Genomic DNA, 15,105 nt, shown 5'->3' on the forward strand with positions numbered 1-15,105 from the left:
TCAAGGCCAGCAGGTGCACATGAAAGTGCGAACGCAACAACGTATTCCATGCCAGGAATGTAGAAAATGTGAAGCGGAATTCATGCAGAAACAATGCACAATATTTATATCTGTCATGATTTAATTTTTAAGACGTGACAAATTGCAATGCTCGATGATGACTATAAATTTTACATGTTTGCCAGAAATAAAGAAACTAAATTTGTCAAATGCCCAAGCGATAGCTAAAGCTTCCAGGTCAGTGATGGAATTCTTTTTGTTAGATTTTGTTGGTAACGGCTAGCAAAAGTGATGGTTTTCTGTACAGTAATGTCATTTTCTATAGATTCTTGAAATAAATGGGCACCAAGACCAACTTTAGAACAATCTGTGCTAAGACAGAAGTCATGTGACCGATCTGTGCGAGCTAAGATTGATAGGTTAAGAGGCACTTCCTGCAATGAATCAAATTCCAACTGTACCCGTTCGTCACAGTCCTATATAGTGTTTTTGCCAGTGAGAGAACAAATTCTTGGAGATACTAGAATTTGCATATTCAGGAAACGACGTTAGATATTCACGAGACCTAGAAATCTGGAAACCCTATTGGGTACTGTTTAAATAATTGATTGTGTTGGTATAATTCTAGTTGACAAACTGCCTATTGGCTTCTGTCTCGGGTTCTTCGGCCGACGTTCATCTAATGATTTTTCTGACGTTTCGCCAGCACGAGTGGCTGGCATTGTCAAAGCTTCACCCTCCATTGCCGGTGGTGAACTGGAGCCGAGCTCGCGGGCGCAGGCTATATGTACCTGGCGCGCCAACGTCCGAGGGCTTCTCCGCGGTCATTTCCGGTGCGGTTCTCCTCTTGCTACCTGCGACGGTCGTTCGCTGCAGTACGGGAAGCCAGGATCCGTTGACCTTAAGGCTTTCCTCTTTCTTGTTCAAACTGTTCGCGTGTTTTTGTATTTCTACAGCTTCTCTGAACAAGCGCGTGTGATAGTGCTTCTCTACAGCCAGAACTTCCGTGTCGGCGAATTTTATTACATGGTCGGTCTCGTTCAGTGCGTGCTCTGCCACGGCCGATTTCTCCACCTGCCCCAACCTGCAATGTCGCTTATGCTCTTTGATCCTGGTGTTAATGGATCGTCCAGTCATTCCGACATAAACTTTTCCGCATGTGCATGGTATGCGGTATATTCCCGACATCGCAAGTGGGTCTCTTTTCTCCTTCGCCGATCTAAGACACTCTTTGATCTTCCTTGTCGGTTTGAAAATAGTCTTTACGCCATGTTTGCGCAATATACGGCCGATTCTGTCCGTCACTCTGGGAATGTATGGCAGAAAGGCCGTACCCGACAATTCTTTTTCCGGTTCCTTACTTCGCCGAGGGTTGGGCTCTGTTACACTTCTAATATAATTTGTGGAGTAACCATTGCTCCTCAGGACAGTTTCCAGGTGTTGCATTTCTCGTTTGAGGTGTTGCGGCTCTGGAGCACATCGGTTCCATTTTTCCGCTAGACATCAGAAAGCTCTTCCATGCATGTCTCACCACGAGCTATTTCACGTGGAATGGCGATTTCTACGAACAGCTGGAAGGCGTCGCCATGGGTAGTCCTCTCAGTCCAGTGGTGGCCAACTTCTTCATGGAACAATTCGAAGCACAGGCACTGGACTCGGCGACCTGCAAACCTAAGGTGTGGTACAGGTACGTCGATGATACTTTCGTGGTGTGGAGCCATGGTGAAGAACAGCTCAGTGACTTCCTAAGACACTTGAACAGCCTCCATGCCAACATAACATTTACCATGGAAGTAGAAAAGGACAAGAAACTGCCATTTCTAGATGTTCTGGTCACAAGGGACGGCGAAGATCTGGGACACAGCGTGTATCGAAAACCGACTCACACGGACCGATACCTGCACAAACTGTCAAACCACCACCCGAGCCAGAAAAGAGGCATGATTAGTACGCTCGTAACGAGAGCAGGACGAATATGTGAGCCGCAACACCTCAAACGAGAAATGCAACACCTGGAAACTGTCCTGAGGAGCAATGGTTACTCCACAAATTATATTAGAAGTGTAACAGAGCCCAACCCTCGGCGAAGTAAGGAACCGGAAAAAGAATTGTCGGGTACGGCCTTTCTGCCATACATTCCCAGAGTGACGGACAGAATCGGCCGTATATTGCGCAAACATGGCGTAAAGACTATTTTCAAACCGACAAGGAAGATCAAAGAGTGTCTTAGATCGGCGAAGGAGAAAAGAGACCCACTTGCGATGTCGGGAATATACCGCATACCATGCACATGCGGAAAAGTTTATGTCGGAATGACTGGACGATCCATTAACACCAGGATCAAAGAGCATAAGCGACATTGCAGGTTGGGGCAGGTGGAGAAATCGGCCGTGGCAGAGCACGCACTGAATGAGACCGACCATGTAATAAAATTCGCCGACACGGAAGTTCTGGCTGTAGAGAAGCACTATCACACGCGCTTGTTCAGAGAAGCTGTAGAAATACAAAAACACGCGAACAGTTTGAACAAGAAAGAGGAAAGCCTTAAGGTCAACGGATCCTGGCTTCCCGTACTGCAGCGAACGACCGTCGCAGGTAGCAAGAGGAGAACCGCACCGGAAATGACCGCGGAGAAGCCCTCGGACGTTGGCGCGCCAGGTACATATAGCCTGCGCCCGCGAGCTCGGCTCCAGTTCACCACCGGCAATGGAGGGTGAAGCTTTGACAATGCCAGCCACTCGTGCTGGCGAAACGTCAGAAAAATCATTAGATGAACGTCGGCCGAAGAACCCGAGACAGAAGCCAATAGGCAGTTTGTCAACAAGTGGCCACGAAAGCCTCAACAATTTTGTATAATTCTAGTGTTCCAACAACATTTATTGTTCCAAGAAACAAAAAAAAACGGACATAAATAATACTAAACAAGTTATTGATTGAATACCGTAAACAACTAACAGGTGTTATAACAGTACACTGGACGAGGGTCCTGTGTGGCAGAGACTGTATAACTAGTGAAGTGAGTCAAGTAGTCAGGCCCTAAAAATGTGGAAAACGCTACCTGAATTGATCTGACTCTGAGTAGGCTTTGACTGATCAAATCTACTGTAATGTCTTTACACAGGTGGTGCTGAGTGCAAGTGGCGATTGAGATCTGTACGCCCGGACAATGCCAAAGTCGCAGTACGTTACCCTGTTTGCCTTATGTGGCGATGTACTTGCAGCTGGTGAGATGTATGCGGCAGAGCTGAGACGTGGAGGCGGCACCTGTGAATCGATCGCGGCCACGAAAGAAATGCAAACATTCTCACGATCTGGCGGTCAGGCAGATGGATCCTGAAATCATGGTAGATTTCAATGTGTGAGACAACCTTTCGCTGGTCGTAGCAAAGACCAATTTGGCTCACTTATACGACAGAGTGCACAAGGATACCAAATGTGAAGACTGGTAAACCAAAAACGAAGAAGCGTGCCCTCAGCAAACAAGCAGTTCGAGACGTTTGAAGTCACACTGTCAGTACAGCAAGAACTTCACTACAGGCTACGCAGTCCAATTAACTCGCAAGTGAAGTCAGTCTAAGGACAGGTCCCAAGTACCAACCGCACATGCCAGAGACTCGACTAGAACTGCTTCCAGACCATGGTCCCTCACCGGGTGCTTCACACCTCTCCAGGAAAAAGTCCGTTTTCCCCCAAAGTGCACGAATGACACCAACTTCACCCCATCTTGAGCCAATCACAGGGCTCTAGACGCGCTAGTGCCTTAGAGCTTGTTAGTCCTATCTATGAGGTGTAATAAATATCTCCGAACGTTTCTCAGACTCAGGGCCAGTGGAAGTGATTCAATGGCCTATTTGCAGTATCGGTGAACACTAAAACAGGTTAATTTTTATTACACATGGTTCTGCACACAATGCCTGGTTTATGACTCCACTGTCTAGACGTATTCCTTCATACTGCAGCCAAGCCCAAGCTGCTGCTCGTGCTACGGCGGGTATCGTGGCACTGTTCTGCTGGAGACCTGTCTCAATGAGGGGCTGACCTGCCTGCCCAGTACGGCTGTGAAAATGTCCGGCAAGATTTACTAAGGGATGGGCTGGCTGCCAATTACTTTCAACTCCCAACATGCCGTTTCTATGAGCTAAAAATTATAATATAAATTTAGCCTGTAAGGTGTCTTGATTTTCGTGTACACTAATCTGTGATTCTCTTATAGCTGCTTCATTGTTCTATAATGTGTCATCATGTCGCGAAAGAATAGGCTGAAAATGCTCACAAGTTTGTGTTTTTTAGTATGAAATTTTCTGATGTTCCGATTCGATTTTGCGTATTTCAGCAGTTAAATTTTCACGTGTTTGTTCAAGTCTGTGTTTAATTTTGTCAATTGTGTCTTGTTTTTGAAGTGGTTGCTCTTTATGTTTATCTGTTTGATAAAGTTTTTGAATTAATTGAAATTACAACGCATTAGTGACCGAAACCTGTTTTTTTGTGTTTTTCGTTAGTGCGTTTGCACCGGCAGTATTCGTATGTTGAAAAGCAGAGTGTGTGTCTTGACTTAATTGAGAAAATTGCATTGATGTAAAACCGGAATATACGAAATTTTCAAATTTTTTTTCACTTATTTCGCATTTTTGAGGAGAACTGTAACCGACCGATCGGTCGTCAATAGTTTCCTGTTCACTGATTGTTTCAGTTTCTAGTGCATTATTTACTGGCTGGTCCATGTCCCAATGCACTATTACCTAATTGTTGTCTTGAATATTTGTCAGTTCGTTACTAGGTGGTGCTAACAACAATAAGAAACAGCTTCTTCAAAGGTAGCAGATGCAGCGATCAGAAACTTTTTTTTCACAAGTTCGACAAATAAGACATTTGTGAGAAACAGAGATCTTCTCTTGTAACTGTGTTAATTTTTATAACCAAAGTTAATTCCAAAATAATTCAAGCAAAAGGATTAGATGTAATATGAAACGTATTACGTAGTGGAAAATCACAACCGTTGTGTGTCTACCAGCTTACTTATTTTTAAAAATTTAAAAGTCAAGATGAGTTTTTATATTACTGTATGAGAAGAATCTCATTGAAGTACAACGTGGCGAGTGAGCACAAAATTACAGTATTTAAGTGATGAGAGCATTGCTCAGCTCAGTACTGCTCTTTGTAGTGAAAGTAGCGTGTTTCAGATCGTTAAACACACTCATTTAGGAATTAAATTGTTCGAAGTACATTACTGAGGAAAAGTAAGATTAATAATTGGTTGTGAGCAATGTTACAAGGGGTTTTAAGAACTTAATTTTTATGGTGTCTTTTAAACAGTCTCAATGTGGCATATGGAGTCTCTTATGTAGTAAAAAGGAAGTGTAGATATCAAAAATAGGAGGCGAAGGTCAGTTTCAAAAATGGTTGTTTCATATTTCCAGAAGTAGCTTCTCTTTAATAACAGAGGTTACTACTATAACAATTCAATAGCGTAGACCAATAAATGACTTTAACAGATTTTTGATAGTATGTAACGTCATGAGCCCTTCGCAATCAAGACGATTTCACTATTAATAAGTATTCTAAGGATTTAGTTGTAATTAAAGTTTAGGCATACGAAAATACTGTGACGAAGTTGTTATGACTACTATGCCATTGTCAGTCCAACAAACTAACGATGACTCTGCACAATATACAGAAAATGTACTGCATCTTTCGTGTAAGTTAATAAACTCTCTTAAAGCTACTGGTATGTTTATGAGCAAAGGAATGCGTGGTGGATGTATAACTTATATTCATATTTTGAACGATTTCTTCTCGACTGTAGGATCTGTTTATTTTTCTAAGTCAGTGGTTATTGCATCATTCGAAGAAATCTAGAGTAGTACCACTGCTGTTTAAATACAAACACTTCGTGTTTACTCCTAATGATTGAGCGACGTCCAGTCCTATTACTAGAGGGGACACAATTAGGTCACTGTAGATAGTGGTGGCCATGTACCATTTCTATAAGAGCTATACTATCATTGTTACTATCTTACGCTGTAACTAAATGTGTACCGTAACGGTAGTCTACATCGCTGTTACTTCTAAGTGTCATAATAAATTTGCGAGAATTTCACAGAATTTTTCACCTTTCCCTATGTCATAAAATGTGATTCTCGATGATCCATGTAACGCGAATAATCGAAGCAGTTTATCAGATGCCGCGAGGGATTAGCCGAGCGGTCTAAGGCGCTGCAGTCATGGACTGTGCGGCTGGTCCCGGTGGAGGTTCGAGTCCTCCCTCGGGCATGGATGTGTGTGTTTGTCCTTAGGATAATTTTGGTTAAGAAGTGTGTAAGCTTAGGCACTGACGACCTTAACAGTTAAGTCCCATAAGATTTCACACACATTTGAACATTAGTTTATCAGATTTATGAATTTTAAGAGGTATTCGCATGCTAGGTTGGTGAACTTGCTAACCCCCATGCGGTGAAATAAATGAGCGATACCTGGCCGATAATGGAAGTGAACATGGTTGTGTACACGTCCCAGTCAATAGAATGTGGACCGGTGTTCAGCGTTACATTGTTTTATAACTATCCACTGTGTCGTGAAATAGTGACTACTGAAACAACAGTTATCGTATGGTGTAATTCGTAGGAATACATACGAGAGCAGACACTTAACCATTACATAATGCGTCAACACAAAGTACTACATTCTACATATGCTCACCACTATTACATACACACTCTACCGTCTGTGACAAGAATATAGCAATAGTCCTGTCTTCATTTTTCAGCTAACCCTAAGAACCCCCCAAAAAATTAAATGCAGAATTAAAATGAAATTGATGACTATCCTTTAGTAAGAGAGTACCTGCCAGATTCAACATAGACATGGGGAAACGGCAGCTACACGTGAAAGATGTATGCAAGTGACTAGTCTTATTTGCCTTACAGTGATAGCTGATTTATGAAATCTGCAAATTTTTTCGATTTGCGTGTTGTATACTTCTTCTTTCGGCTTTTAAGTGGCTTTGAGCACTATGGGACTTACCTTCTGAGGTCAACAGTCCCCTAGAACTTAGAACTACTTAAACCTCTCTAAGCTAAGGACATCACACGCACCCATGCCCGAGGCAGGATTCGAACCTGCGACCGTAGCGGTCGCGCGGCTCCAGAGCGTAGCGCCTAGCACCGCTCGGCCACTCCGGCCGGCTCCTTTGGCTTTTAGGCCTGTTTTCTCAATAAGTGCAAAAATTTATTAATTTACTCAGCAAATAATAGGAACACTGACAAACTTGAGTGATGTGCGAAATAGTTATTGTATGATGCAGTACAATGTAAGCCTATAATTACAGAGACGTTATACGAAGTCAGGTAGTTACACAGATCACACAATTATAAATGTATCAAAATGTATAAATGTACCAAAGAATGTAACTAATATAAACCTGTGTAATCATTTATTATGACAGTTCTGTAGTATGAAATTGTGGGAAAATGACGTCCTCTACATAACTCTTTGATTGCTGCTGTGGTTCTCCAGTATACCGCTGGAAATGGTTTCAATTTAGTAGTTCTCTCCAGTTTCAGTATTGTCATTCGTTGTAATTGCCTCATCTACCTCTGTTATCCCACAGTAGCACTTTGTCGTACCGAGCTGTTCAACATTTAGGATGTAATGTGTTGCTGTTCTATTTCTGCACTGGTAAGTTTTGAACTGATAATAAATGTTTCTGGTCGAAAGATTCGACACTTCCTGAGGCATGTGTCTCCGTAAATCGGCGTCCCAACTATACCTGTACACTGTTAAGGTCACCTCTTGCGGCGTCGGATTCACGGAGTAATGTTTCCGCTCTCCGAAGACGTACACAGTTTTGTCCCAGTTCGGTTTCTCCTACACTTCGCGTCGCCGACTGCGCGCATTCTGTTGTCTGCCCTACGGTGGCTGGTGTGTTCTCCTCCGACGTTAGTTTTTGTGCGTGGGCGTAGCCTCATACTGCCCATCGAAAAGTCGTAATACATGCTATTATCTCCTTCCCTGATCACTGGGGTGTGCTGCAGTACCAGACCGTGACTGTAACTGCGCAACCCACTGGTGTGCTTGCTGGACGTCTTTGCAAGCTTGTTTTGCAGTGAAGTGATACTAGTCCGCTCTTATTTGGTCTCTGAGACTTCTCTTTTTCCCCGGTCTGTGCGATGTGCTTCACGTTCTCGCTAATTCTTCCTTGCGCTTCCAGGAAGATACTTTTTCCGCGTTTTTCGAGAGGACCAAGAACCTTTTTGGTTTTGTACATTTCGGTTTCGACCGGATTTTCTTGTTCTTTAGCTAACAAAGTGTCCCTGCGTGCTCCTTTGGCCACTAACCGTGCCGTCCTGGGATCACATTTACCTCGTACGCTACCTCTTGCGTTTCTGTCGATGTTCTTTTGACAATTTCTACATTTTGCTTGAACTCGAGACTTCCATCTTAACATGCTCTATACATTCAACAATCTGTTCAGCTACCACCCACATCTCATTCATCTCCTTAGTGATTAATTCCTTCATCTCTCTCCTGCCCCTTTCGCTCTGCTTTTTGCGTCTTCTCTTCCGCTTCCAGTCTCTTCTTCTCCGCTTACTGCATGAATTGCATGGGGGTCTCAAATTGAGATCCATCGCTAAAACCACCAGGAACAGATGAAAGTGATTCCATAGCTCTTTGATGTATTGTTCGTGAGCCTGATTTGCCACTCTCACTAACAGTACTTTCTGCAATGCCTGCAGATTCTGCTCGGCGCTCTGCTGCTGTTTCATCTTCCTGCTCGTTGCCTAACTAATTTTTTTCGTCGTAATCAGAAAATTCCGATTTCGACGTATCCACAAGGTCAGCTATTACATTCGACTGAGAATTCTCTGCAACTTTCTCGTGATCGGTGCTACCAGTCTGACATTGATCCATTTGTGAAGAGATTCCAATTTTCTCACTACTTTGGAGCAAACATGCCTTGCTTCTAGTGAGCATACATTCGGGTTTCTACTCCAACAGATTTCTATTGCTCCTCTTCGCAATGCCACACAATTCTACCATGACATTTGTCTGCGAGACACTAGTCTAAATCTCTAACAACCCATATCAAATAAAACCTAATCCACGATAAGAGGCAACAGGCGAAGATAATCTACCATCCCCAACATTAACATAACGACATTCCCCATCCGCAAAAATCAAAAAGTGACACAGGAATCACCACAAACAATAAATGAATGAAAATACAACAAAGGACACCCAAAAATTTACATATCATCAGTATATTTAACGCCAGCAGTTCTTATAGTTATGCGACATTAATTTACCTCAGTGCACCAACTGAATTTTAAGATGGGAAACCAGAATCCCTCTAACGGAAGTCGCATCTGACAGTCACACAAGGTGCCTTCAGACCAGGACAACGGTCGGCAAACAGCGAGACTACACTGGAATTGCGATATGTTTTGAAAGGCTACAGGCGACTATAAGTTTACTTCCTGACAGCAGTCCCTTTAACTAATAAGCCTTCCACTTGAGTAACCGGCCCATGCATCTGCTAAACTGATTTTTCCCTTTGAGTGTGTTTGTTATTGTTGTCCTGCATTTCAGTTTTCCAGATTTCTCAGAATCTGTATGAGCTTCAGCGCTGAAATAATATTAACGAAATGGTGGCCCTGTCGCCACAGGATTGATCTTCTATAAAGGTTATCGTACAAGCTTATCGATTAAAAATAGGAGACAAATGTATGTTAAGTGTAATGGCAAATAAACACGAAGTGATGGCAGCACAGATGTGCGACAAACAGTCAACATTCCCCTGGTTGGCAAAAACTAAGGTTTGTCTGATTGAACTATTTACTCCGGTTCAATACATGGATAACACAATCTGAAATTATCTAACACTGAATAGGCTTTGATGGGTTTATTCTACACAGAGGTTATACCACGTTGGTGCAGTTGAGAACAAGGGGCGAGATTGTAATTCTATTGTCCTAGCAACCCAAACCAGCAGTACTATACCTTTCGCGATGTGTAGCGCAGTCTCAGCTGACGATCATGGCTCAACTGTCTGCAGAGCAATGACGTGTAGTGCACATAATTCGCTACTGGAAGCATGAAATATGCAAAATTGCAGCTGACTATCTGTTGGACAGATCGCAGTTACTCTCTGACAGAGCCTTGCTATATAGGCAGATATCTGTGTGACAGTCTGGTCCGCCAGTCATAACATGGGCCCGTTTGATTCTCTTACAAACGTCAAAATGGTAAACCTATCATGAATAAGTATGCCTACAGTACAGCGAGTTGTCTGATATGATCGACAACTAAACTCTTTGTACAGCTATATCTATCCCCACAACAGGCTTCCCAATCAAGACCAGTGCTAGTACTATGTCATGTACGAGACAAATGTCACAATTCAACCCCCTCATAACAAAAGACAAGACTGGAATCCTGTCCGGAGAAGACTTTGAATGAGGAGGCACAGTCCAGGCCGGAGTCTGAAACAAAAGACCAAGTTTCTACTCCCCTCACATTCTACCAAACCTCAGAAACTCCGCGAAAGCCTTCTGAATTTGTCCCCACGACGCTTTTGTTACAATCAGCTCCATATTTCCCATCTAAATCGTCTGATCTACTCATCAGCCAATCGTAATCTAAGTTAATAACAGTTCTCACTTTTCTCGAGAAGCAGCCAATCCCTGACTTCCAAATTCGTGCACAGATAAATTGTGCTTCCAGCTTGTTTCCTCCCAGGACCAAATTAGGCAGCATGTTTTGGGGTTCCGTATAGCTCTAAAGTGAGCAATACATCTATTATGGAGATTATTATCTGGATGGCCCAAACTTATGACGTGTCCCAGCAGGTCCACAGCTAAACTAAGAGAGGTACTTCTGTGTATCAACATAGATTATTTCAGAGCCGTCATAAATTTAGTATTCCTTCAAAATCGGTTTGAATGGCTGAGGTTTCCCAAAAAGCTCTTCAGATAAAGGGACAACACCACCTGATGGCTCCATCTATAGTATCTGGTCCTTGGTGAACATGGAAAATTGCGAATTGCCGGCCGGTGTGGCCGAGCGGTTCTAGGCGCTTCAGTCTGGAACCGCGCCACCGCTACGGTCTCTGGTTCGAATCTTGCCTCGGGCATGGATGTGTGTCATGTACTTAGGTTAATCAGGTTTAAGTAGTTCTAAGTTCTAGGGGACTGATGATCTCAGATGTTAAGTCCCATAGTGCTTAGAGCAATTTGAACCATTTTTGCCAATTGCGAATTCTTATGGCCGCCATCCCTGTTCGCAAACGGCGTTTACGACAATTTCCAAACACACTACCCAGGTGACCTAAATTTTTCCCTTGCCCCTGCTGTGGCTAGTTGCATGCTTATTCTCCACTTCAGAACATACTATTCGAAGGAGAGCCATCATAAAGGTCCAACATGCATTAACGTCGTACATGCTTCTGTCAATGGCTACTCATGCTGATAACTTGCAGTCGTGTCACAATAACGATATCCTGGGTGAAAAAAATCTACTTTAAAATGTAATATGGAGAATAGTGGGAGTGACTCATCCTCTCTCTGTGACTCCTATTATTAAATTATTTACGATGTGATAAACCTTCAAATGCTGCACAATGATGATACTTTGACCACAACGTTTTTAGAAATCCACTTACAGACTGATCATAAATGTTAACTTCTTTTTTTGTTCCACCCCTCCCCCCCCCCTTTTCATGTGAGAGATTCACCCACCATTCTATCTATTGTGACCTGAATCTTGTCTTTATGCTTCAAATGAGCAGGGATAATGCCATTTAACCATTTCGTAAACGTCATTGGACGAAACGTTCCATTAGGTTTATATATGTGTCCCATATGAGCCTGAGTATACCTGCTATCACCATTCACCGCCATAATAACTTTATCCTCTCCCACTGCTAGTGTTGCACTACCAATCTTCTTATCAATTTCATCAGTTTCCGCATCTATTTGTTGCGTTTTGCGCCCGTAAGTGCTGCATATCCTGTGTAGTCTTTTCATTATCTTCTCTTCTTTGCAGTGGTATTGCATTATTTATATTTTCATACAGTTCAGTTTGCTTAGGCCCTAATTCCTAAATTGTGGCATCATATTGTGATTGTTTCTGTGTCACCTTTTCGATCTGTTGGCTAAACTGTGTCTCATTTTCTGGCACCTTCCCCTCCAATTCTTCCTTGACTTTCTTAACATCTTCGTTTTCAATTGTCACTTTCTGTTCCATCTTGCCCAAATCTTCTCAGAGTTATTTTAGATGCGCTGCAAAAAATGGCTCTGAGCACTATTGGACGTAACTTCTGAGTCCCCTAGAACTTAGAACTACTTAAACCTAACTAACCTGAGGACATCACACACATCCATGGCCGAGGCAGGATTCGAACCTGCGACCGTAGCAGTCGCGCGGTTCCGGACTGCGCGCCTACAGATGCGCTGCTATTTGCTATCGCTTTCATTAAAGATTTTTCATCTATTCCTTAAATTTCTGTAGCTCATTCTTCAAATGTTCTTTGTTTTCTTCCAATACCCTCTGAAATCTCTCTTCATTCATCCTGTTAACTTCTCGTTACAGTTTGTTTTTTTTTTCATTTTGCTAGTCCATTTTCTGGAATCCTTCTTCATTCTTTTGATCAGACTCTTTATGGATTTGGAAAATCAATGCCACCATTGACAGCATATTTTCCTACATCCCCTCATCTTGATTGCATTTATTTCTTATTGGTTTTACTGGTGTCTTAGCAAAAGCTGTTGAATCTTAGACTGGGTTGTCAACTGACAATCCACACACTTTGATTCCTGATTCATCCCTATCCTTCTGAACTACCTCCTCCTTCCCAAGTTCTACGTGCACATCCTCTTTCCTAGCCCCAGGAGGCATTTCTAGGTTATGTAGTGTTCACTGGAAAGCGGTATAAGATAATCCTTGGATAATACAGCCATCCATAATTATGAAGAAATTATTTAAATACTGACTGCAGTACCTCAGCTAAGCCAAATTAGCACATTGTCCATCACCACTGAATACAGTAAACGTCACAAGCGTATCAAAATCAAATATCAATGCCAGAATTCAGCAGGTTATACAAAATATCGAAACAGGATTCACATCATAAATTACTACACATATAAACCTGTATTAATAACTAGAGTGATAACATATGCATTGAAGCTGTTAGTAACTGGCCCAGTGATATAAATCTGCACACATGCGTACACAGGCACCCCGTCCTTCAAAGAAAAATTTAGAAAATTGTCAATATTACTATTGCAGTTTTTAGTATCAATGGAAACTATGACTTGAAATTACTTATATGCTCTGGATACACAATAATATTTTCTACTACTGTGCAGTAGGTACTGGGAGATGAAGAAGCTTGCACAGGATAGAGTAGCATGGAGAGCTGCATCAAACCAGTCTCAGGACTGAAGACCACAACAACAACAACTGTGCTGACAGATTATCTCAACTCACGACCTGAGGCTAAAACAAGTAGTGCTGTTTGGCGTTTGGTGCAGGCGCGTCTGTTTTTACAATCCGTTGTTTACAATGCGTCGTTCGCGCTGTGTGTCAGAGCAGTCGCGGTCACTGTTGCCTACGGCGTGCTGTGGGGCCGTGTGCATTCACCGTATTGTCCTTGCAGTTCCGTGGTCTGTGTAGAGTGAGGCTGTCGCCGTAGTAGTCCTGTGGTCGGTGGCAGGATGGAGTTGAAGTAGACAGTTCGGAGATTCGCCACAAGACGTTGAGATCTAAAGCAATTTATAACACTTAAAACACTTGATAATAGTACTTTGAAACCGGAATCATGATTGTGTAAGTGTAAATGTAACACTGTAAATAAACAATAGTCTAATGGCGGTACTGACTTTAAAGAGATCAAAAGCCTTATTGTTACAAACGTGCCCTCTTGGAGTCACTGCAGTTGCCATTCAGTAAAGTTTGTCTGCACTGTTCATGTTTCTTCTCCAACCTGCTATTACGTCGTGTAGAATCACTTTGCTACTTGATGTTCTTTGGCGTGCCTGCTGCGTGAGGCTGCGAGATTTCATTCAAAAGTCCCGTCTAAAACTTTGATTGCCATTTCTATCACAATTTATGGGTCTACACAGAATTGATCCATTTTAATCGTTTAAAAGGCATTTCCAAGAATAATGTCACGGGAAAACACTTGTCTGATAATTCCGTGATGAATACGTGACCATTTCGTCATGGTAATGTTCACAAGAGTCTCTTGTCAGTACTCAATTTTCACTTTTTCTGGCGTGGTTAGTCTGTTCACTTCTACGGGATACAATTGCATTGTACTGATCAATAGGCATTGCTTCTTCTCGCTATTTTTAATACTGCACATCATATTATAGTACAACATCCGAAGTGCGATACACATTATTATTTAGTACCATTCACAGATTCTGGCCATTATAACGACGATAGAGTATTGCACACCGAAATATTTTTCTTCACTCAGAATTTTGCAGTGTTTTTTGCATTCGTAAATCAAGATGAAATCGTGGCACAAAATTAAACGTTATTAGTGTAGTCCCCTTTACCCTAAAAATTGCAGATGTTTTGTGAGGGTGACACGATGAACAATCCCGATTGGTTTGGATATTATTAATCACCAAGTAGCAATCCAATATATAAGTTATGTTGACATATCCTAAGGATAAAGGGCTGATCGGCTGATACTACTGTGCCAGGTGTTCCGTATCGTTGTTTCAGCTGCTGAATAATGATTTAACATAATCAACAACGTTCTATTGAAATAATAATCACTACAGTGTTCCTCTGTAATACAGTGTTATATTCTCAATTTTACACAAATGTGAGACAGCTATAATTTAACGTTGGATGTATTCACCAAAGGTTGTTCTCTGAAATCTTCAAACTTTATTTCATTGCTTAGCAAAAACCTAAAACAATTCTAACAGCAATCCAATTGTTGGTGGCCAGCGTGGTTGATGCGAAACGCGTAATCGCGCTGCAGTGTAGATACTTAGTAAAAACACTTCAAAATTATCTCTTTAATCACGATTGGTAAATTGCTAACGTGTCAACTGCGACGTCGGGGACACGCTTAGTTCACAATACGTA

The sequence above is a fragment of the Schistocerca nitens genome, chromosome 1 (assembly GCF_023898315.1).
Source record: "Schistocerca nitens isolate TAMUIC-IGC-003100 chromosome 1, iqSchNite1.1, whole genome shotgun sequence".
Lineage (NCBI taxonomy): Eukaryota > Metazoa > Arthropoda > Insecta > Orthoptera > Acrididae > Schistocerca > Schistocerca nitens.